The sequence below is a fragment of the Stegostoma tigrinum genome, chromosome 21 (assembly GCF_030684315.1).
Source record: "Stegostoma tigrinum isolate sSteTig4 chromosome 21, sSteTig4.hap1, whole genome shotgun sequence".
Taxonomy (NCBI): Eukaryota; Metazoa; Chordata; class Chondrichthyes; order Orectolobiformes; family Stegostomatidae; genus Stegostoma; species Stegostoma tigrinum.
Genome location: NC_081374.1, coordinates 33,324,301 through 33,349,679, shown reverse-complemented (window position 1 = coordinate 33,349,679; position 25,379 = coordinate 33,324,301). Strand labels below are relative to the sequence as shown.

Here is a 25,379-nt window from a genome sequence, read left to right as displayed (position 1 = left end):
AGTGTAATCCTTGGCATAGTGTAGATTATTTAATAAATGATATTCAATAGCAAAATTATATTGAATGGTGGACAAATACATCCAAGGCTTGCAAGCTGATGTCCTGACCAGAATATCATATTTTGCTTATATTTTGCATTTTAATTCGGTGAAATAAAAGTACTCAATAAAGCAATTTTGGATTTCTCAGTGAAATGGAACTTTATTATATGCAAGAAATGAAAATACAAATAGAATGGATCAAACTATTTACATATAACACAAGTTTAAAAATTTCAAAATACATGGGAAATTCAATCTCATTAATCCCAAAGGCACTGTTTTAAACACTCCACAACAGAGCAAATTCCCTTCTCCACCCCACCACATGACTTAATTCAAATGTGGTTTCTGTTCTGAGTCCAAAGAATCTGATAACCTCTTGATCAAACCATCTTGAGGTAAGAATTTTTCAGCTTCTAATAATTTCTTCCAGGTTATAACCAAATACTTCTGGTCTGGAAATTTCTAGCTAGCCTCCTAACACTGAAGGACCTATTTTTTAACAGCTCTAAATTATCCAGTTTTATCAGGATCAACTATTTTACTTACCTAGCTTCAGCCAGAACTTCTACAAAACTGTAATGTATAAGCTGTTTTCCAGATGTGGGCATTTCCCATTTTCAAGGGAAAGAAATCCATTTCTGATATTAGAAACTGAAACACCAATGCAGAGCTGTTTACTTTGCTTGCTTGCAAAATAAACTCTCCCCAAGATAACAAATGCTGTTATACACCAAGACATCATTGTTAAGAGATTCTGCTTTTCCTCTACCTTCAATTTATTTGTAAATTCTCTCAGTTTAGCTTTGGTAAAGGTTTCAATTAATATACTGTCATATCTTCCACTTCCAGAAAACTTTTAGCAACATTAGAGCAATCTTCAAGTTTCATGCCATGAGCCTCACCACAACATAACTATTTTACATCCAGAAATACCACATAGCTGTTACATTAAAAAGAAAGCCTCAGTTCTCTCTTAAAGCAGTGAATTCAAAATTCAAACAGGGGCCCTCAATTGTGATAATCCCAATTGAAGTTGCTGGAGGTCAAGTCAGATCAAAGACTGGAATCTGAATTGATGGACACACAGATCAAAACTTGCATGCCCTGACCTCAAACCTAAGTTCTAAAATAAATGCTATTAAAGTATAGATAAATTACAGATCTTACCACATTCCCTCCCAACAACATGCAGACTGTTTCAAATCATTGACCTTTTGAAGTGGGCAGCATACTAGTTGTTTTTAACCAGCCCATGCTTGAAAACATCCAAACAATTACTTTTAAATCAACCTGTGATACACAGCCAGTGGAGGTGGAAATTCAACTCAAGCCTCTTGGCCCAAAGCTAGGAACACCACCACAGCAAAGAGCCCTCCCCTCCAAACAGTTCATTCACCATTAGATATGATACAGCTGTTAGAAATAATTTACTGAATAATCTGGACTGTTTTAAGAATTTAACCAGGAACCAATTCAAGATTGTCAATATGGCTCACAATATAATTCATTTGTTCATGGAGAGGGTATATATTAAAAACACAAAACACCCTGTTTTGTGTTTGCAAAATGTATTGTGCATGTGTTAGAATGTTTTGACAAATAACAGCTCATGGAGACAGCTAATCTTTGTGATATTACCATGGCAATAACCTGACCAATCAGAGACTATTTGCCTGATTTGATAACTCAGATTGACAGTTAACTGTTCTTGCTTCAGTTGGTGTTGTATCATACAGATCTATATGTCACTGCCGCAAACTCAATGACAAAGGCAGAAGTAATATGAACATTAGTGCCTGGTTATTATTTATTCATCAACCAACACAATAAAAAACAGATTATCCACTGGGTCCTTGCTGAATGCAAACTGGCTGCTATGTTTCCTGTATTACAATAGTAACTACACATCAAAGCTGAGGTTACCATGAAGGATTCTCTTTTTCAACTTCTTCTATCATTGAATCATGGTGACCCTCAGGTTACACGACCACAAGTTATCACTCTCTGATAAGGCAGTCCTGTGGTTCAGTAGGACTACGGTGGCTTTTTACACATCAAAGTTACTCACTGAATCTGTATTTCTTGTGAGGTCACCATATATATGTTTTTCTTTGATTTTTAATCATTCTACTTGTCTTCATCTGAGAGTATGGAACAATAGCTTCAATTGTTAGATGTCAGGTCACAAATACGAAAGGTTGTGCACAATTTTTAGTGTATTTTGTTAAGGACATGGCACTGTTTTAGACTCTATACAATCACAAAAGAAAAGATGAGGTACTAAAACCTCACATGACAAACTCCCTGGAACATTCACATTCATTACATGCTTCCATGCTAACTGCTGCAGTTGTCACACTTCTAGTGATGAGATTCAGGTGCCTCTCTCTGCAGAAGAATAAACCTGTTGACACTGTCAAATGAAGCAGAGGTATCCTGGTCCTTACTCGGAATATAGACAGCTTCTACTGAAGGATCAGTAGGACTCTGCATGTAGTTGGGCAGGTGAAATGACAAGTCATATAAAGCAGATATCTACACTACTATAAATTCAATAACTTTGGTTGAAGATTCAGTTCATTACTCAACCCAACAATCATTCCCTTTTCCAATTATACTTTACATTAACGGCATGACTCTCGTTATTTTTGTTCCGTAGAATGTGCATTCACTTTCTGATAGACTTGTACAAATTACACCATTAAAAATGAAACTTCGAAATATAATTGGTTTTCATAATAGCTATTGCAGAATAATAGCTTCTAGCAGCTACCTTTTTCATTATGGGCTTTCTAATCTGTCATCAAATATACATGGAAAGCAATTGCTGTAAGGTAGAATTTCCAACATTAATTCGAGGTTTGTTTGGGTGAACACAATGGATTTAGAAAGTGTTATATTAAAATGTCAATCACCCCTATAATTCAAAAATTGGCTTATATCCAACTTGATCTAAATTTTTGGTAAGACACAGTCCCACAATAAGGGAAATGTATTGGATCCATCATTACATTACTAGCAATTAGCAATGAACTGGCATTTGCAAAAGTTAGGAATTAAGTTGGCAGCCTGTTCCAGTCTTAGAGGTCTGTAAGGGGATGTAGTAGGAACAAAAAACACTTGAGAGAGAGTTACACAAATAAAAATAAGGGAGACTTAAATTCATAGAGGTGGTAGGAACAGCCTCATGTCTTGTCTTTCACAAATTCAGGGTATCCAAAAGAACATTATAGCCATTTTGAATGGTAGTTATTGCTTAAATATAGGAAACACAGAGATTAATTTGTGCACAGCAAAGGCCCACAGAAGCAATAATAATGGCCAGATTTATTTGTTTCGGATTGAGCGAGAAATATTGACAAGAACAACAGGGATAACTCAAAAACAGAAATTGCTGGAAAAGCTCAGCAATTCTAAAGAAGGACCACTGGACCGAAATGTTAACTCTGCTTTCTCTCCGCAGACTCTGCCAGACTTGTTGAGTTTTTCCAGCAATTTCTGGGTTTTTTTCTGATTTCTGGGCTCTGCAGTTCTATGGTTCTGTTTTGAACAGGAATGATGCTTCTGCTTTGTCTTGAAACATTATCGTGGGTTTTTTTTTACATGTTTGAAGAGAGGCAGTGTTTTTGGTGTCAGTACATTTTGATTCATGGAGTATACAGGATGCAATCCCTGGATAAGCCCTGTCCTCATGGTCAGACAGATCCAATACAGATGGGAGCACATCCACTGAATACCCAATCCCGCCTTATTTGATGAATTAGTATCTTCAAGTGGAACACACTTGGAGGAAGCACTGTAGGTAGCTAAGTTGCAGAATGCAACTTCATGTCCATCACTGAGAGTGGCTCGGTAGTATCACTAATGACACTGATGGCATTTTCACTTATATTTTGGAGATTATATCCCCTTGTATGTATTTATATTACATGAGTATTTAAAAAGTGAATTGAGTCTAGAAACTTGCTTTCATACTTTGCATTAATAAATGCATTTTTTTGTAAAAGTAGCCACATCTACCATTTTTGTAAACTCATTAAAGAAGGAAGGAAATAAATTCATTTAATACAGTCCTCAACGGGAAGCCCGATGTTGCTAACTGTTGCACTACAGACTATGAATTTCTTATTGATCTGAACCATATGTCTGCTTTACCTAATGTGTGGCACTGAAAAAGCACTAAATTAAAACTCATCAATAATTCTGCTGTCTAAAGTTGTTAAGAAGTAGGAAAAGCCACACTGCGGGAGCAGTTTCTGTTTTGGGGTATGCTCTTGTTAAGAGAAATGAAATTAGAATTCACAAAAGAGTCGGGGTCTCAATTGTATTATGGATTATGGTCAATCTTATTTACATTGCATTGGTAATAACGATGGTAACTCTAATCGTACTAATGCAGTTTTGACAGCACAGGTTAGAAGGTCTGCTTTTCTGAGACATTTACAAAAAATTACCAATAGATTGAAACTGCTCAGGTTGTTCAAAAGATCCTATATGTTTCTTAAACAAGGCTTCATACCACAACATTGTGTCCAAACCGTATTGTAATATGTGACTCACTCCTCAAGAACAGGCTGACTGTAGATCCATACTTGTCACAAAACAGGTTAGTTTTTCCTAACTGATGAAGTGTTATTCAATAGTAATCGTATTTAATTTAGTATCAGTGAAGGAATAGGAATTGCACCATAGGAAGACTAACAATTGAATATTAACACAATTTTACTGAAAATAAAAATTACATGGATTTAATTTTTCAACATAGCAAACAAACAATGTCAAAAAAGAACATATTTTGAAATATCTCATAAGGGCCTAACAAATGTTGCATTGTTAAATGTAATATGTTACTGCCAAGTATATATAGACTGTGAATTTGAAAAAATTGTGAACTGGAATAAACTGCTTTGTTTAACTTCAATCCTAGAAAGAAAATTTGAGGGAATTGCCAGTCTTTGATGTCTGGATGCACATTCTTTCAGTAGGTTACAGCATGAATCAGAAGAAATCCTGATGCAGTTTAACAGGCTTTATAACTATGATGCATAAAAATGGGGTAAATAGCGAGGAAGGCAGAGTTGAGTAAGTGTGGGGGAGATGAGAAAGAGAAAATAAAATTTTTATAATATTGAGTGTCCAATTCAAAGTCATTCATGATAGAAGAATTAGTATGGGTAGGATGAATCATTCATTAAAATGTGAGTTCATGATTCAACTTGGATCACAACAAGAATCAATAGTGTTTGGATTAATTGATACATTGTTTTACGTAGACTTCCCAATTTTAAGGTTTACTGCAGCTGTTCTAATTGCAACTCAGTTGTACATTAATGAAGTAATGCACAATAAAAATGATTCTGTGTACATGACAAGAAGGTGTAAATGAAAAGAAGGCAAGTTACATAGAGTGCTTCATGCCTGGAGTTTAACTGAAATAAGTGTTAAAAGAACATTGTACCACTGAAGCTCATGGAAGAAGTTGATTCCCAATTATAAGTTTGTAGATACAGTGTACTTAATGTATGGTTCCTGTGAACAGGTTTGGATTTTACAACTGTAATACCACCCCACAGTATTGAATTTTTGATTTGATTTTTGATGGTTGGGCAGAATCTAATGGGATATTGGGAATTGGGTGGGAGATAAGGGAACACTGTGGCCAGAGAATCGTTAGGGAAAATAAGGCTCAAATGCCTGTCATCTTCCTGATGCCATGGAATTCTCTTAGTGATAGGAAAGGTATAGTATGGTCATTATTATATCTCTATCTGTTGGAGCCTGCTGTGTGTAGGAAATGATTGCCCAGTGGCTGGAAAAAAATATTATCTGGTGGTCACAAGGTAACAGTATTGGGACTGCTCTTCTTTTTGATATAGTGTATAATCCATGACTCTGGGTCTGTTTGTTCAGTTGGCCAGATAATTAGAGTGTGATGGACAATAAAACAACAACATGTTGTTTGAACCCACCAAGCTTGTTGTGGAAGATGTTGGAGTACTACTTCCTCACTTCGCTCCAGGCTGTGGAACGGTTACCATCAAGATGTACACAACAAATTGTCTCTCTCTAATGGAGAGAGATGCCAATGTTCCTTGATGGATTCTGACTCCAAATGTAACCTGGGCTTGGGTTAAGGAAAGCTAATGTCAAAATTGATGGAAGATACAAAGCTTGTGAACAGTACAATAGAGTGTAGCAGCCTTCAGAAGGAATGAGACAAACAAGTCAAATTAAATGAAGTACAAAGAAGTTGCAAATGTAACTTTCATGAAGAAGCAAATATTCACATGAAAGTTTCAACTTACAGGGCAGAGTGGCAAATGTAGCGAGGTAGAGCTAACTCGTTGCATTTTCAAAAGTTTCAGCAGCGGTAGGCTGGGCCAAATAGCTTCTTTTTTGTATGATTCCATTATTGAGACAGATTGTTGAATGTTAAACCATCCTAAAGGTAAACAAACAGCTAATAATGGGAGGTAACAAAGTGTGGAGCTGGATGAACACAGCAGGCCAAGCAGCATCTCAGGAGCACAAAAGCTGATGTTTCGGGCCTAGACCTTTCATCAGAAAAGGTGGATGGGGAGAGGGTTCTGAAATAAATAGGGAGAGAGAGGGAGGCGGATCGAAGATGGATAGAGGAGAAGATAGGTGGAGAGGAGACAGACAAATTAAAGATGCAGGGATGGAGCCAATAGAGGTGAGTGTAGGAGGGGAGGGGATAGGTCAGTCCGGGGAGGACGGACAGGTCAAGGGGGCGGGTGACGTTAATAGGTAGGAAATGGGGGTGCGGCTTGAGGTGGGAGGAGGGGTTAGGTGAGAGGAAGAACAGGTTAGGGAGGTGAGGATGATCTGGGCTGGTTTTGGGATGCAGTGGAGGGAGGGGAGATTTTGAAGCTTGTGAAATTCACAGTGATACCATTGCACTGCAGGGTTCCCAAGCGGAATATGAGTTGCTGTTCCTGCAACCTTAGGGTGGCATTTTGGCAAGGAGTAGATGAAGATATGAACACAACAAGCTTAATATAGATGATAAAATGGGCAGTCCCAGGGTTGCGAGTAGGTTCCTTTCTTAAATCTGTTTGCAAGTCAGAACACAATACACAACAATATAAAATAGCTATTTGAAAGTACAAAGAAATTTTTACATGTCAGATCTTTAAAATTGATATTAATATTAATACACTCCTGTACAGGATCAATTGTACTTACAAGCGTTTGTAAGTAGGATGTTTGTAATAAGGCTATAAGAATTACAAACAGGAGTAGGCTGTTCAGCCCCTTGAACCTGCTCTGTCAATTGGATCATGATTGATCTGACATTCCTCATATTCTCTTTCCTGCCTTTTCCCTACAACCCTTGATCTCCCTGCTAATCAAAAATCTATCAAACACAGTCTTAAATATACACAAGGACTGTGCCCCCATAGCTCTCTGTGACAAGGAATTCCAAAGACTCATATTCCTCATTTTTTTTCAGACTTCAGTGAGTAAAGCCTAAACCTGTTTAACTTTTACCCATATAACAATCCCTCCATATCCAGGGTCATCCTACTGTATCTTCTCTGAACTGTTTCCTATGAAATGATATCTTTCCTGATATAAAGGGGCCAAAACTGCTTACATTAGTCCAGATGTGGTCTCACCAGCACTGCGTTCAGTTGCAGTAAGAATTCCCTATTCTTATACTCCAACCCCTTTGAAATAAGGGCCGACCTTCCTGATAATCTGCAGCATCTGTGTGTTAGCTTTCTGTGGTTCATGCAAAAGGATGCCCAAGTCCCTTAATTCATTTAAATAATACTCTATTCTTTTACTCTCCCTTCCAAAATGAATAATTACACATTTTCATACATTATACTCCATTTAATTCAAAATTCATAAATTGTAATTCGTAAGTAGTCCATTCACAAATTGGGGGCCACCTGCAATGCACTGAATTCAACCAGATATTGATTCATTTTGATGCATGGTTTACCTCCATAGCCCTTAGCATGCTTTCTCATACTATTCTCTACAACACACCTCATAAGCTACTCTAAGGTGCCCTGTTTGTCCAACTTTTCACTCAGCAGTGGCAGAAATACTCACCATCACAGGGATCTTCCAGGATTCCTGCACAATTTTTTAAGCTCAGCCACGCACCTGCCAAATGGTGCATGGGATGTGATGGGAATGACAAAGGAATGCTCCAATGGCATATAGTGACACCAGTTCTCAATTCATTGTAAACACAGGTTCACATTTATAAATATATTGCTAATTAATAACCAAGGTGCACTTTGTATCATCCCTATCTAAGGGAGTGCTACTCTTTCCTTATTATCCAGTTGGCTTAACATATTTCTCATTGTTCAGTGCATTACAGATTGGAAATCCTTCAAAGGGTTAAAGACGTTCACTTTTATTCAACAACAGCAACAAAAAAAAACATCAACAGAAGAAACTGCATTTGCCTCTCAGAATAGAAATGTACTGCTTGCCTTTAGATCACCAAGTGTGCAGTCAATGAGGTCCAGCTGCAGCAAACACCATCTACTGGTCCAGACGGCAGCACACATCACAGGGAAGTGAGATGACGTGTTGTGACCGGGCACAAATTACCTCAATGACAATCTTAACACACAGTGGCCGTGTGTTCTGAGATTCCACACTGGACCCTCGTGGTCAAAAGTTGTCACCTTGGCTGTCACCCCGTATAGGATGACTACCCTGTCATTCAGGTCATATTTCCTTCTCCTAACATTAGCATAGTTCTGTGACAATGCCCCGGATATCTACAGTTTGTGCAGTGTACCACGTTCATCTTTAGGAATTGGCATGGAGGATGACAGATTCTAGCCCTCCTGTACCTCTTGCTCCTCCTGAGGGGACCTTCAGCTGCAACATCTTCATGTGGAGGCTGTTCCACAACCACTGGAGGTTGCTGCTGGTCCTGGGCTTGCTGGCACTTCTGTGCCTCCTCCTTTGCTTTACACCTTTATTGTGCCATAGCAACAGCGATGATACCCCCTGTTATGGTTGGATTCATTGGTCATGGTTCCAATGAACCTATGTGGGGAATATCAGAAACAGAACAGAACCTTAGTAATGCACCAGGCAGCATTTGCATCACACACAAATAACAGTTTAGCATACTTGTCCATTCAGTGGGTCTTGTTGCACAAATATCATAGAAAATAGTTAGAGCTGTATGATTACCGATACCTTGTCAAACTATTCGAGCCACATCCCTACACTATCCAAGAAAGGCAGCATTGTACGTAAGAACGTGTTGGTGAAAACTTACAGCTCAAGGTGAGAAGACATCAGTTCCATGTCCTGGTGTAGCCAGCGAAATCTTTGTGAATTGTGGTCTGGACGTGAAACTTTTAACGTTTGCCTATGATTACACTTGTTTTATGGAGATGACTATATTCAATCTGTAATGACCAATGACATGATCAAGATTGCTTGCAGCCAGGATTTGATTCCCACATAGATGGACACCACATGCATTTGACATGCAGGATGCTATAATTACAGATGTCTCCAAATTTTACTCTGAAAATATCTGTTTAATATAATTGCCACTTGAAGGTCTTCACATTGCTGCAAGTAGTGTGCCCATGCTCAGGAGTAAAAAGCACTTACTCTGCTCACCCCAAGAATGTTTTCTGTTTTCATTGCTCATTTACCTGGGTACAGAAGGTAACACAGGGCACATTTGGCACAATAAGTCACTGACCCAACCTGGTAATCATGAGTCCTGTCCCCAAATCTCGATGTTTATTTCTTCCTTACATGCCCTGTCAAGCCCATCAGTACTGAGCTCTCATACATTCTCATATTCCTCTTTGACTTCTGACTTCACCACCTGTCGCTAACCCTTGAGCACTCGTCCTACTGGTTAGTCATGCAAGCCCTACTGTGCTACACTTTCCCTTCATCAAAACCAAGATGGTGGTGATTGTATATGACCACCATTCCGCAGTAACCCATGTCCTCCAAAGCACGACTGATTCTGCCCCCTTACACCTTTTTTTATTTAACATACGCAGACATACTTCTCAAACAGGTAGGACTTGAGCCCACACTTTCTGGTCCAGGGGTGGATACGCTTCTATCGTACCAAAACGTACCAAATTTTCAAAGCCCCAGAACTGACTGCTTCTCACTCCTGACTTGGATGGACAGCTCCAACTAATGGGTGACCAAGTCCTGATTAATTTGTACAGCTCCCAGACTAGCTTACTGCAAATCTCAGAATTGCTGCACTGCCCCACTCTCTGAGCTGAAGATATATAACCCCCTAACCCTAACTAATCCAAGTGGCTGACTGATTGTGTTCATCTGAGTTTCTCAACCAAATTCTGTTTTCAACGAACGGTTTCTTGTTTTATTGCCACATTGTTTGCAGCAATGCTTGTAAATAGGCAAACACTTAAAAATCCTTTTCAGAATTGAGCCACGTTGTTTGCAGCTATGTTTGTAAATAGCCAAACAATTCTCAAAAATCCTTTTCAGAATTGAGCTTGGTTGTTCCTAACTATTGTCCCTCCATTCAGTATATTGATTTTTCTATGCTGATGAACTCACATATGAAAAAAAATGATTTGTAATAAGCCTGGTACATTTTATTTTAAATGTACTATTTTCAGTTAAATAAGCCATGGTGAGTGTACTGTTATCCCCATGTTTTGCTGCAAGTAATAAAAATTAGTAAAGTTGAAAATAATATTTCTAAGTATTTTTTCAATGCTCAAATGATGTTGTAACATTTCCCTTAGTTGTATGCCTAATTACATTGTACAACATTTAGTGGGATTATCAACTATGATTGATGTGGCATATCAAATTGGCATATCAAAGAGAACTATCCGTAGGATTTCCAAACTCCTGACTGAACTGAACTCTCAGCTGAAGTATACTGTACAGGATGGCCATTAAGTGTCTTCCAACATTCTTCCAATCAGTCATTTCATCTGTGCTGATTGCAATCAGTTGTAATGCTGGCATTAGCTTGCAAAATAGCTATGTCTTTGTTGTTGGAGAGTGGGTGGAAGATAAGATGGGACAGAACAAATTATATTCAACTTTCAACCAACAGATAATGTGATTTGAATTCATTTAGTGGGTGTGTTTTTTTAACTACCTCATTCTTATATCCCAATTTTCCTACTTTGCTACGAATTTAGACAAATCATCACTTATATCATCCATTTCAATAATTACAAGATGCAACTTATCCATAAACTTTAAAGTGCTTTAAAACATTGAGACAAGAAAAACTTACATCATAGCAAATAACTAATTAAATTTAAGACAATCTATCAGCAGATAGCTAACATAATCATATTGGTAATTATTTTCAGGCACACAATTAACAAAAAACATCTATTTACCTGCAAATTCTCACAAAAATTGAGTTTATCTTTTAATGATCACTAAAGGGCCACAAATATTTATAATATATTTTAATTACTTAGATGAGGGAAGCGAATGTATTCTAGCCAAGTTTGCGAATGTCACAAAAATAGATAGGAAGGCAAGTAGTGAAGATGACACAAAAAGCCTGTAAAAGGATATATAATGTTAAGCGAGCAGGCAGAAACTTGATAGGTGGTACTATAATGTGAGAAAATATGAAGTCATACATTTTCTCAGGAAAAGTAGAAGCTGTATATTGTGGGAGCCGGCTGATCCCATTGTGAACGGCAGCGACCACATCTGCAGCAAGTGTTGGTTGCTGGGAGAACTCCGGATCAGAGTAAATGATCTGGAATCTGAGCTTCAAACTTTGCGGCACATCTGGGAGGGGGAGAGTTACCTGGACACTTTGTTTCAGGAGGCAGTCACACCCAGTAGATTAAATAACTCAAATTCAGAAAGTGTTCAGGGACAAGGTGTGACTGTAAGTGAGGCAGATAGGGGGATTCAGAGTTCAGTAGTGCAGGAGCTTCAGCCCTTGACCTTGAGCAACAGGTATGAGATTCTTGCTCCCTGCATGGTTGAGGAAAAGGACTGTGGACAGGATGAGCCAGCTGACCACGGCAACGTGGCGCAGAAGGTCATTCGAGAGGGGGGAGCAAAAAGACAGGTAGTTGTTATAGGGGATTCTATAATTAGGGGGACAGATAGTATCCTATGCAAGCCCAGTTGGGAGTCCCGCATGGTGTGTTGCCTGCCCGGTGCCAGGGTGCGGGACATCTCCAACCGGCTTGAAAGGATATTGGAGCAGGAGGGGGAGGATCCAGTTGTTGTGGTCCACGTTGGGACTAACAACATAGGCAAAGCTCGGGTAGAGGACCTGTTCAGGGAATATGAAGCACTAGGAAAGAAATTGAAGTACAGGTCCTCAAGGGTCATAATCTCCGGATTACTGCCCGAGCCAAGTGCTAATTGGCATAGGGAAAAGAAAGTTAGGGAAGTAAACACGTGGGTAAGTGATTGGTGTGGGAAAGAGGGATTCCATTTCATGGGGCATTGGCATCAGTTTTGGAACCAGGGGGATCTGTACCGTTGGGACGGTCTCCACCTGAACTGACCTGGAACCAGTGTTCTAGCGAGAAGGATAAATAGGGTGGTCAGTAGGACTTTAAACTAGTGAGTCGGGGGGAAGGGAAAGTGAAAGAGGCAGGGAGTATGGAGTTAAGTGGAAAGATAAGCAACCGGATAGCATGTGTACAGGTGGATTTAAGCTCGAGGCAGACTAGGAATACAGCAAAAAGGAAGGATAGCTTAAGACATCTTGGGATTTCCAACCTCTCTAATAATGATAAGAAAGCTAGCATTAAGACACTTTTTCTAAATGCTCGTAGTATTCGCAACAAAGTAGATGAATTAACAGCACAAATCCTCTTGAATGATTATGACGTGGCAGGCATCACAGAGACATGGTTGCAGGGAACTCAGGACTGGCAGTTAAACATCCAAGGAGTCACAACATATCAAAAAGACAGGGAGGTGGACAGAGGGGGTGGGGTTGCCTTGTTAGTTAAGAATGGAATTAAATCTACGGCACTAAATGACATAGGGTCAGAAGATGTGGAGTCTGTGTGGGTGGAATTGAGGAACCACAAAGGCAAAAAAACTATAATGGGAGTTATGTACAGACCTCCTAACAATGATCAGGACCAGGGGCGCAAGATGCACTGAGAAATAGATAGGGCATGTCAGAAAGGCAAGGCCACGGTGATCATGGGGGACTTCAATATGCAAGTGGATTGGGTGAATAATGTTGCTGGTGGATCCAAAGAAAGAGAATTCATGGAATGTTTGCAGGATGGCTTTTTGGAACAGCTTGTGATGAAGCCCACAAGGGAGCAGGCTATTCTGGGTTTAGTGCTATGTAATGAGCCAAACTTTATAAAAGACCTTAAAGTAAGGGAACACTTAGGAGGTAGCAATCATAATATGGTAGAGTTCAGTCTGCAGTTTGACAGAGAGAAGGCAAAATCGGATGTAATGGTGTTACAGTTAAATAAAGATAATTACAGGGGCATGAGAGAGGAATTGACGAAAATCGACTGGAAGCAGAGCCTAGCGGGGAAGACAGTCGAACAACAATGGCAGGAGTTTATGGGTGTAATTGAGGACACGGTACAGAGGTTCATCCCAAAGAAAAGAAAGATTATCCGGGCTGGGTTTAGACAGCCGTGGCTGACGAAGGAAATCAGGAAATATATCAAAGAAAAAGAGAGAGCCTATAAAGTGGCCAAGAGCACTGGGAAATCAGAAGATTGGGAAGGCTACAAAAACAGAGAGAGGATAACAAAGAGAGCAATAAGGAAGGAGAAGATCATATATGAAGGTAGGCTAGCTAGTAATATTAGAAATGATAGTAAAAGCTTCTTTCAATACATAAGAAACAAATGAGAGGCAAAAGTAGATATTGGACCGCTCCAAATTGATGCTGGAAGGCTAGTGATGGGAGATAAGGAAATTGCTGAAGAACTTAATAAGTACTTTGTGTCAGTCTTCACAGTGGAAGACATAAGTAGTCTGCCAACAATTAGGGAGAGCCAGGGGCCAGAGTTGAGTAGGGTAGGAATTACAAAAGAGAAAGTGCTAGAAAAGCTAAAGCATCTAAAAATTGATAAATCTCCTGGCCCCGATGGACTACATCCTACAGTTCTGAGGGAGGTGGCTGAGGAAATAGCGGAGGCTTTGGTCGTGATCTTTCAAAAGTCACTGGAGTCAGGGAAAGTCCCAGATGATTGGAAAATTGCTGTTGTAACTCCCTTGTTTAAGAAAGGATCAAGTCAAAAGATGGAAAATTATAGGCCAATTAGCCTAACCTCGGTAGTTGGTAAAATTCTAGAATCCATTGTCAAGGATGAGATTTCTAAATTCCTGGAAGTGCAGGGTTAGATTAAAACAAGTCAGCATGGTTTTAGTAAGGGGAGGTCGTGCCTGACAAACCTGTTAGAATTCTTTGAAGAGGTAACAAGTATGTTGGACCAGGGAAACCCAACTGATGTTATCTATCTAGACTTCCAAAAGGCCTTTGATATCGTGCGTCACGGGAGGCTGCTGAGCAAGGTGAGGGCCCATGGTGTTCGAGGTGAGCCAGTGGCTTGGACTGAGGATTGGCTGTCTGACAGAAGGCAGAGAGTTGGGATAAAAAGCTCTTTTTCGGAATGGCAACCGGTGACGAGTGATGTCCCGCAGGGTTCAGTGTTGGGGCCACAGCTGTTCACCTTATATATTAATGATCTGGATGAAGGGACTGGGGGCATTCTGGCGAAGTTTGCCAATGATACGAAGATAGGTGGACAGGCAGGTAGTACTGAGGAGGTGGGGAAGCTGCAGAAAGATTTAGACAGTTTAGGAGAGTGGTCCAGGAAATGGCTGATGAAATTCAATGTGAGTAAATGTGAGGTTTTGCACTTTGGAAAAAAGAATACAGGCATGGACTATTTTCTAAATGGTGAGAAAATTCGCAAATCAGAAGTGCAAAGGGATCTGGGAGTGTTGGTCCAGCATTCTCTAAAGGTTAACTTGCAGGTAGAGTCCGTAATTAAGAAAGCGAATATAATGTTGTCATTTATCTCAAGAGGGTTGGAATATAAAAGCAGCGATGTGCTTCTGAGGCTTTATAAGGCTCTAGTTAGGCCCCTTTTAGAATACTGTGTCCAATTTTTGGTCCCACACCTCAGGAAGGACATACTAGCCCTGGAGCGTGTCCAGCAGAGATTCACACGGATATCCCTGGAATGGTAGGTTTAACATATGATGAACGGCTAAGGATCCTGGGATTATATTCATTAGAGTTTAGAAGTTTGAGGGGAGATCTAATAGAAACTTACAAGACAATGTATGGTTTAGAAGGGGTGGACGCTAGGAAATTGTTTCCGGTAGGCGGGGAGACTAGGACCCGTGGGCACAGCCTTAAAATTAGAGGGGGTAAATTTAAAACTGAAATGAGATGACAGTTCTTCAGCCAGAGAGTGGTGGGCTTGTGGAATTCATTGCCGCAGAGTGCAGTGGAGGCCGGGACGTTGGATGCCTTCAAGGCAGAGATCGACAAATTCTTGATCTCAGAAGGAATCAAGGGCTACGGGGAGAGTGCAGGGAAGTGGTGTTGAAATGCCCAACAGCCATGATTTAAATGGCAGAGTGGACTTAATGGGCCGAATGGCCTTACTTCCACTCCTATGTCTTATGGTCTTATGGTCTAAGAGCTGAATATTATTTAAATGGGGACAGAATGGAGAAAGCTATGGAATAGAGGGATTTGGGAATCGTTGCGCTTGAATCTAACATCTAAAAGCTAACATCCAAGTATAGTGCGTAAGAATGAAGGCAAGTGGAAGTTAGCTTTATTTCAAAGGGAATGGAATATAAAAGCAGGGAAGCTTTTTTAATAAAACCATATAAGGCACTAATCAGGCCACAGATGAACTACTGATAACAGCTTTGGGACCCTTATCAAAGGAAAGATACATGTTAATGCAGGCAGAAGGATTCGGTTCAATAGGCTGACACCAGGCATGTAGGGATTTTCTTATGAGGAGGGCTTAAGTAAATTGGACTTCTACTTTTGGAGTACAGAAGAATGAGAGGTGACTTTATTTAAACATACAAGATTCTTTGGGGCAAACAAATTCAGAAATAACTGAAGAAACTCAGCAGATCTGGCAGCATCTGTGGAGAAACAACAAAGTTAATGTTTCAAGACCAGTGACCTTGCTTCAGAACTAGAACAAATTCAGAAAAGGTGGTATTTCTGCTGATGATGGGGGTTCGGTCGGAGAAGGAGTTAGTAGATCGATGGAGACAAGGCTCAGGTAGTCAAAGTGATGGTTGATAATAAGCCAAGAAAGAAGAGAAACTACAGGTGACATGGGCACAGTGTGAAAATTAGTTAGCTTTGCAGAAAGTCACCCATTTCATTACAGGGGATGTGGGGATAGTTAGTAGATAAGGAAGGAGGTGTTCATACTTTGAAGTTGTTAAACTCCATGTGGAGCCCTGAATGCTGTAAGGCATCTGAATGGAAGATGAGGTGTTGTTCCTCCATCTTGCACTGAACTTCACTGGTTGACTGCAGTAAGCCTGGGGCAGAAATGTTGCCTTGGGAACATGCTGGTGTGTTGAAAAGGCAAGCAACTAGAAGCTTGGGATTATTTTTTATAGACAGACTGTAGGTGTTCCATAAAGCAGCTATCCAGTTCTCAGTTCATTTCAGTGTAGAGGAGACCACATCATGAGTACTGAATACAGTCGTTTAGGTTGCATAATATGCAGTTCAAGTGTTACGGGGGAATGATAAGAAAGTGCAGTTGAGGATTATCAGATCAGCCATGATTTTATTGAACGGCAGAGCACACTCACTGGGCTGAATGGCCTAATCCTTCTCCTACATATTATGGTCTTATGGTCTGATAACCATGCATTCAAATCAAACAGAGCATTTCTGATCAAATTCCCCAGTACTGCAAAATTAGTTGCTGTTTTTCTGCCTCATAATTACAAACATTTCACTTTCACAAAAAGAATGTTAGATAGGCAAAAAAATGATCAAAAGAGCAAAGATATTTTAAAGATTTAAAGTCTTAAAAGTTTTCAATGAAAGACTCAACAATGATGTGTGTATAGATACTCATAATCTACAAATGCAGGTGTGAGTCTCAAGACAGACTGTGGGCTGTGATTTTCTAACGAATATGCTCACTATGCCAGTGCAATTTTACATTCTGATCTACTTCATCCTGTTTTAGAGAAATGATTCTAATCGTATACTGTTGATGTGATCACCAAATCCATTGGGATAATGCATTTGATGTAAAAAGCATTGATGCATATTTTAAATTAGGTACAATAACTTGAACTTTAGTATCAATTCACAGGATAATAAAGAGTAAACGCCAAGTTGTGGAGAAAGATATCAAACAGAGGAATGATTAAAGAAAGATGACCTAAAATTAGGGATTTCACAATAAGGAGGTAAAATAGTTGTGTTGCTGAAGAAGGGAGATGTGGAAGATGATGACAAGTGACTGACGTAACTCACACAATGGGATAAAATTCATGAGGGGATAAATCAATCAAAAAGTCCTTTTTTCCCTTCTTAGCCAAAGAGTAAACCACAAAGCTATAAGAGAAAAATGATAGGATGACAAGAAAATGACGTTAGAAGTTGACATTGTGATATGGGTAGTATAGGTTCTTGACAAAGTTAGAATGTTGTAAGGTGAACTGTATACTCACAAATGGAGAATAAAGCCGTGAAATAACTTATATTCATATTATCCCTATAAAATAGTAAAAAAAATGCAAAATGCTTCATGACATTAGTTGCAACCAAGCATAACACTAAGCCACATAAACTGATATTAAGACAAGTGATCAAAAACTTGGTAAAAGATGTAAGTCATAAGGAGCACCTTAAAGGAGGTCAAGAGTGCTGAACGGACGAATTCTGGTTAGCACCAGATATAGTGACATAATTTTTAATATGTGTTTGCACAAGCGGCTGGAATTGGATGAGGGCCACAATCTCTGGTGAGTTGCAATGTGGGAAAAGTTTACAGTAATTGGGAGGGGAGAGGTCAAGGAGGGGTTTGGAACAAAGCGTGAATGTAGTTTAACACACATATTGGCCAGCAATGAATCACATTATTGAAAGTAATATGAAAAGCCAAGTGTAACAGCACCACAACAATCCCAGCATCCCACATGCAAAGTAACATCAAACAATCTGTCTGTATAACAAAAGTTCAAACTTGATAAGCAACACACACTGAAATATTTTTCCATTCTAAGTCTGTCAACAGAAGGGATTTGACTCATGCTGATAAATTGATTGCCTAGAGTTCATTTGCTTTGTGTGATTTCTAGCATTACAATCCACACTTCTTTTTGAGGCACTGGTCTGAAGTTGTATAGATTGTATGTCAGTCAACGCACATTGGCATTGCGGTCACAAATTAATGCTATTGGAATTCTAGCACTAAATTAGCTATATAACAGCATGCATTATTTCAAATTATGTGCAGTCAGAAAAGTTTGTCTGAAGCATTGAGCTATCTCTGGGTATGTTTCATACATTTACATATTTAAGCTGATTACTGCACAAAAACATTCAAGGACAAACAATTGGAAGTGAGTCCTGGAGAGCCTGAAGTACTGCAGCAGGCTGCCAATAGTGACAGAGCAGGATTTTTTTCAAACACAGCAAAAGAAATTTTTTTTTGTATACTGTTCAAATTATTGTTTCTCTCTTAGCTTTGCATCTCATGCAGGCCAGGTTCCTCAAATAAAGATAAAGGTAAAATATAAAGTAAAAGAAAATGAAAGTTTTCTTTGCAATTTATTCTCTAAATTAAAGACAGGACTTTAGCTCGGTATTTTTTTTCAGTTTTCCATCATTATTCTGAAGGTATAGCCAACCTTCAAGCGTAATAACTGTTGTTTCAAATTCAAAACCAGAAAAGATATCTAGAACATGTTTTCAAAAGTACAGCCTCAGAATTGGCTTTCTGGTAATAACAAGAAATCTCAGATAAGCGTGCTGAATTGATAAATATAAAAGCAGTTTTAGTTACTTCTAATAAGCAATTGTACAATATTGTTGAAGCACCACACAATTTTCCAACATAATTGCTACATGTTACTGCTGATTGCAACAGCAATTTGTATCAACAAGCCACTAAAATGTATTTCGTTCAGCAGCACACTGTGAATTGTGTATTGTTAATGTTATGTGCGAGGGTACCTTATTCTAACATTCTTCCCTGGCAAGGATCAATTACTTTACCATATGTAAGTTGCAGTTTTACTTCCCTCTAGCGCTGGAATTAGAGCAGAGAATTGCATTCAGGACCCTTACAGCCTGAAAAGAAGTGAGACTTTCTGAAAAGTGCACAAAATCTATCATTTCAAAGTGTTGTATAATTGTTTGCATGTTCATTTGCCCTATTCGCATGCTAGTTCTTTGATTGACTGCATTTTCCCCAATAGATAAATAGCCCAGCACTCCAATACTGCGCCCAAGTAAATATAATACATACATTCAAATATGCAGCCAATCTATGGTTGGTTACCCAGTCACTTTGAAAGGTAATGCCAGGATATCAGAGATTCAGGGTGAAAGGTGCCATGTTAATGATAATGGTCTAATAATCAACAATAAAGTTTTTTCAGGGATTGATTAACTCCATAAGTTATTTAAAACAGTAAAACAGTTAGGGAGCTACATTACACTACAACAAACCACAGCATGTGTAAACCTATAGCAGACTAACTGCCAGGCAGAGTGGTAACATTGTATACACACAGTACATGGTATCTCTAAAGGTGAAATTGCTTGAAGGCAAGATATACAGGCAATATCATGCTCCTTTCCAAGAGATTATGTACAATAACAAGTGAGTATCTGTGAGTACCTGTGGTGTATAGTTAATTTGCTGATACTCCAGATTTCATGATGGTGACTTTGATTTTGAATGCCATTAATCTCCATAGTCATCAGTGATACTGTCAATCATTCTTGTTTGAAGTTTCAAGTTTTTCTTTCATGTACTGTAGTTGTTTTTCACAGTTTGTTTATCCTGCTGTAACACATCCATGTTTTGTTCCTGATTAGCTGCTGACTGGTCTTATTCCTCTAGCAATTTTGAATGCTTCAAGCCTTCTTGAAATTTACTGTTTGCTCATTCAGAGCTTCCAGCTTGTTTTGAAACACTTGGTTTTATACCTGGGGCATTTGTGATTCTGTCAAAGTTTTAACCTAGAATCTGTCTGGTTTATTTTCTCTTTCATAACCTACTCGAATAACCAAACAGACTTTTCAACCTTTTCTTTCTTTGAAGTCTAGGTCTCTTCACGTGCTGCTTCAACATTTGGCTTCATTCATGTCTTTCATTAGAGCATCATGGGCTGTCACAAGAGTAATTTTCTGCTCTTTGCTGCGTACCTGTGCATTTCCCTGTGTTCTTCAAGGTTTTTCCATTTCTCCAGTATTGCTTTGAGATCAAACCTATGTTTTTGCTGGTGTTCCTGATCTGTATTAAGAGAGAGCTGCTCCTGTTGTTTCTGTAAACCAGCAGTTCACTGGATTGATAGTTTGAGATAGTTCATCCTACTTCCATTCTTTCTCTTCCAGCTCTTCATTCATTTTCATGAGCTGAGAAGAGGTATCCCTTGACTTTGTCATTGCAAAGATGGTATTCTCGAGCTTGGATTTATTCAAAACAAGTAGGTCATCTTCATTCCTCTCGAAATTTCCTTTTCCTCTACACATCAGAAAGCTGAGATTTTATCTCCACTAATTCAGAAGAAAGTGGATTGCTTCGAAATGCTTCCATAGTCAGTTCAGTTCTTGTATAGTCTATTGACTGTCTGATGTCTGTCTGATTCCATGGCTTGTGACTGCTATGAAGTCACATAATGCTGACATACCTGCAATTGCTAGTCCAGCAACATCTATGATGTAGAATATTGGTGATGCCTAAGTGAATTGATTGCACTTATTCTCCAGCACTATTCACCTGCACGTGGAATTGGTGGACCCGCTGTAAACTAAAAGTTTTAGATTCATACATTTTGTCATGACTTCTCAAGCCTGCAGATTTATATTATTTAGAAATTGCAGGAATATTGGCAATTCACTACGTGAATTTTAGCCAATATTAATTGTCACCAGTTTTCTGAGGACAGATAATTTAAGAATTTGCGAACATGTGGCGATATTGATGTTTTGCACAAAATTGGAAGTGTGAAACAGATATTTGCTGCATATTGTCTCACCATCCACATTGTTAGATTCTGATTTGCTGGTTACTTCATAAACTTGCCTCTCTTAGAAGACCAATTGGTTCTTATTGTAGCGTTAAGATTCTCCTTTTACATGGGATCGTTTAGGTTGATGAAAGGCTGTTTAAAGCTGCATCAGCCCTTGTTCCAGTGCACTGTCTCTGCTAATAGCCTTTTCTGCCATTTGTAAAATTGATTGAAAGTTAAGCATTTTCTTGGAGCTTGTACAAGGCCACACCTTCACCGTACTGATTTTATTGAGCACTCTAATGATTGTGTCAACCATTGAGGTTGGTATTAGGACCTGTAAGCTCAATCAACCTGCAAGGATCACTTCATACTTACATCCATCCTTTAGTTGTGCTTCCACACCATTTGTCCTCGGTTTGCCTTTCAGAATTTTCTAGAATGTTTTCATGGGGGTAGATGTAATCACAAACTCAACAATTCTGCTTGCTAGCTCACCATCTGAAAATTCACACAATGTTCTCTGTATTGTACACTTTCTCACAAAGCATTCTACAATTGGTGCCAATTTCTGTAAAAATAACATGAATCCTTTTCAACAAAGACCAAAATTTTATCAGTTGTTCTTTTAATGTGGCCTGTAACTTTTGGGAATCTTTCATCTCTTTGGCTGTTCAACCTGATGTGCTAAATTCATGCTAATCTTCATTCCTAATTGCTAAGCAAAGCTCATTGGCTTGCTTTACTACATCAGCCACACCCGAATCTCAAAAACTCTACCTAAGAGCACCTCAAAAATTTAAATTTCTTTTGGGGCATCTGCTATACGTCAATTTAAACAAGGAAGTTTTGCAGACATTCAAACAATATGCCTTTGACCTTTCCTTGACACACTCCAACCACTTGTCGTTCTCCGCTGAGTTAAACTAGCCTCTCTGTGAGGAGTTGTCCACTTAAAGTAATCTGTTTTGATAACAGTCTTTGATGAAGTCATGAGCAAAGATAATGTGCTGATTTAAAACTGTTAACTGTGTGCCCTTTCTGTAGATTAACTTGTTTGTTGACCCTTCAAGTACAATAGGCATCTTCAGCACAATTTTTCCACCACTGTTCACCAAAACATGTCAATGATAATGGTCTAACAACCATTCACTCAACAGGGGTACATTAACACTATAGGTTAGTTTATTTAAAATAGTAAAGCTCGTTACAAGCTATGAAGCAGGTATTACAGTAAACCAATGGACTTCTGCCAGCATGTATAGACTCACAGCAGACTAACTGGTAGGCAGAGTCACAACATTATATGCATACAGCATGTAATGTCTTTAAAGGTGAGCTCCCTTAAAGGCACAGTACGCTTACAAAGATACACACACACACACACACACACACACACACACACACACACACACACACACACACACACACACAGTTCATCAATAGCTCTGAACCATGAGCAATTCATTAGATTTATATTATATTAGATCAGAGAGATTATGGCTATCCTTAGCCACACTGTAATATTGCTAGGTAAACAGTTTGAATCTTTATATAGACCTTGTATTTTACAGATTCGCAGAGACATACAGCCAAGAGGCAAGTACATCATGTTATAATTAATCATCCCATACTCACAACAATGCCACAAAATAGATGAAAAGAATTTTAAATTAGTTCATTTGGACATAGTGTGGCATATCTACATAGAACTTGTACAGAGCTAATATTGATTATAGGTTTTTTTGTTTCTGATGAGGTAGGAGAAATACAAAGGTGGTAGCAGAAGGTCAGGATTTATTGGAATACTTCTGGTGTCTGTACCCAATGAATTATGGAAGTTTCATACTGCTTTCAGTTTAAAAGTGAAATCTCGCTGGACTTCCATAGACATTTTCAAACCTAATTCAGTTATGTGTTGTGAATTATGATGTGAAATTGTTTCTCAATTTTATATTTCATCTATTGCTTTTAATCTGGAAGTTTATCTTTATGGCATAAGCAATTATTTCCAGTATGCATTGATGATATAATCAATGTCAACAAACATTAGCCATTGTAATGGTAATCTTTGACTGATTTATACAGTGATCCATACAAAATGCTTAAAGTATATTAGATTTGCAATACTTAAATTGCACACTAATCTAATCCAAACCGAATTATGCTTTTGTCTGGAATCATCCTTCCATCATGAATAGAGAAAAATCTAGAAGCTGATCAATCGGCAGGAAAATCCATGATCAAATTATATTATTATCAACAGATATAGAAATCAAAGAATTTACAACAAGTTGCTGTGAGCTGCTATAAAAGTTTGGGGAGGCTTGTATGTAAAATACTTGAAAATCCAGCATTCTGAGTCCTAACTTCAATACACCTAACCCTAATTTGACTTGAGATATACCTGTAATATTCTGCAAAGCTTTGAACTGTAGCTTCATACAGTGTTTAATTTTACTTACGATCTACTGCCCTTTGTACTTCAATTTGTCTATTCATTCATTACTGACAACAGCCAACTAACAATTACACCATGATCATGGTTATGTTGTCTTCCTATGGTACTCTCTAAAGGCAAAACAACAATGAAATTACTATTAATGAAATATTTTCACAACTTTAGTGTCAAGTAAAACATTCTCTAATGATTTTCTGTTTCTCAAGAAAATCAATGTTGAGCATTTGAAGCAAACTTCATTTCAAGTCATCTTCAGGTTTGTCCGGGCCACTTTTGACTTTTTGTACCGATTATTCATAGCTATTCCCAAAATGCACCATCTGCTATAGATGTATCATAGTGGGATTGACAAAATATTCAACCAGTTGTTCAGTTTCAATTAATTAATGAATTTACAGTATCAGAAATGTTGAAATTATGATTATTTATTAAGCTCATGATTAAGTGTCAGCTGTAACAATTTATATACATACATCAGAATCTAATTTGTTAAATTAAACAATGCAGTAAAATAGTGTTGTAAGCATTACTAAATTTCACTCAGACTAATTTTTACATTAGTAACATGCAGAAGCTAACGTTTCATTTGACGAAATCAGACAGTAGGAAATGTTCCACCTTTTAAAATTGCAGAAGTAATGCTATGTTGCCTGTGCAGCTTCATCCAGCCTGAGAAACTACAACTATGAAGAGAAAGACAGTGGTGATCTTACAATGTTAACACAGAGTATTTCCTTCTAATCACAAACTATATTTGAGGAGAACAGTGCAGTTCAAATTCTTTTCACCTTTTGAATCATTATACTTGGTTTTCTCATGTATCTCATGCATGTCAATGTATTACAAAGGCATCAAACTCTTACCAAATTATATTCAACAACACCAGGAGAACTGCAGCTTTTGTGACACTGGGAAACCTCTGGCTGCAGTGCAGTGCGGACTGAGATAGCAGCAGTCTGACAATGATGCATGCAATTGAGAGAAGTACTTTCAATCATCTATTGCAGCTAGGCAGCCTTACCTTAGTCTGTGCTCCTTCTAGGGAAGTTCTTGTCAATAAGATTCTCAGAATAGTCTGTCAGACAGAGCAGAAAAAGAAATAGCTTCCTAAACACTTAGGACAACTTTACCCTTTTAAATGAAGACTGATCCACAACACACAAAAGGGAAGCTGAAGGAGAGACAGAGAGAGAGAAGGAAATGAAAAGTGCTAAAATGTTTGGGTCAGCATCATAGTAAAAGCACTGCAGTTTCCCAGAAATCCCTCTAGTGATACATTGCTGTATTTCACAGTGCTGCCTGCTGATTGGTTGCTGTGTTGTTCGGTAATGTCGAATCTCAGCATTAATTGGGGATGGTCCCTTTTGTGGTGCACTCTCCACCCCTGCATCAAGTATTGCTGGATCAGCACAATGAGGGAAAATCAAATACAACTGAACTGACAGCAGACACCAGCACTAGCATACGGTATAAGGAGCCTACATTTCAGTGGTAATGTTCTATGCGTAAATGAATCAGCAGGGCAGACAAACAGAACAGATCAATAGATAATGCAATTTGCACAGAAGCAGCATCCTGATTTTAAAAAATAGAACATGGAACAGATTTTGACTGCTGTCAGCCTAACACAGTACGTTATTAATTGTTCAGAAAAAGATGGGTTTAGCAGCTC

The 25,379-nt window shown here is 38.6% G+C and overlaps 1 protein-coding gene across 7 annotated transcripts in view; it reads right to left on the bottom strand.

The window, feature by feature from the left end:
- LOC125462946 (synaptotagmin-B) overlaps positions 1 to 24,965 on the bottom strand; it is a 579,758-nt gene extending 554,793 nt beyond the window's left edge. For 4 of the 7 annotated variants that reach the window (XM_059653434.1, XM_048553466.2, XM_048553467.2 and 1 more), the window contains exon 1: positions 24,729 to 24,965. The gene's annotated coding sequence lies outside the window, so the exon portion shown is untranslated. Of the gene's footprint in view, positions 1 to 6,350; positions 6,370 to 24,570; positions 24,610 to 24,728 lie in introns of those variants that run through there. The other 3 variants (XM_048553470.2, XM_048553469.2, XM_059653435.1) reach the window with 3 other exon arrangements.
- Positions 24,966 to 25,379: the final 414 nt, after the last annotated feature.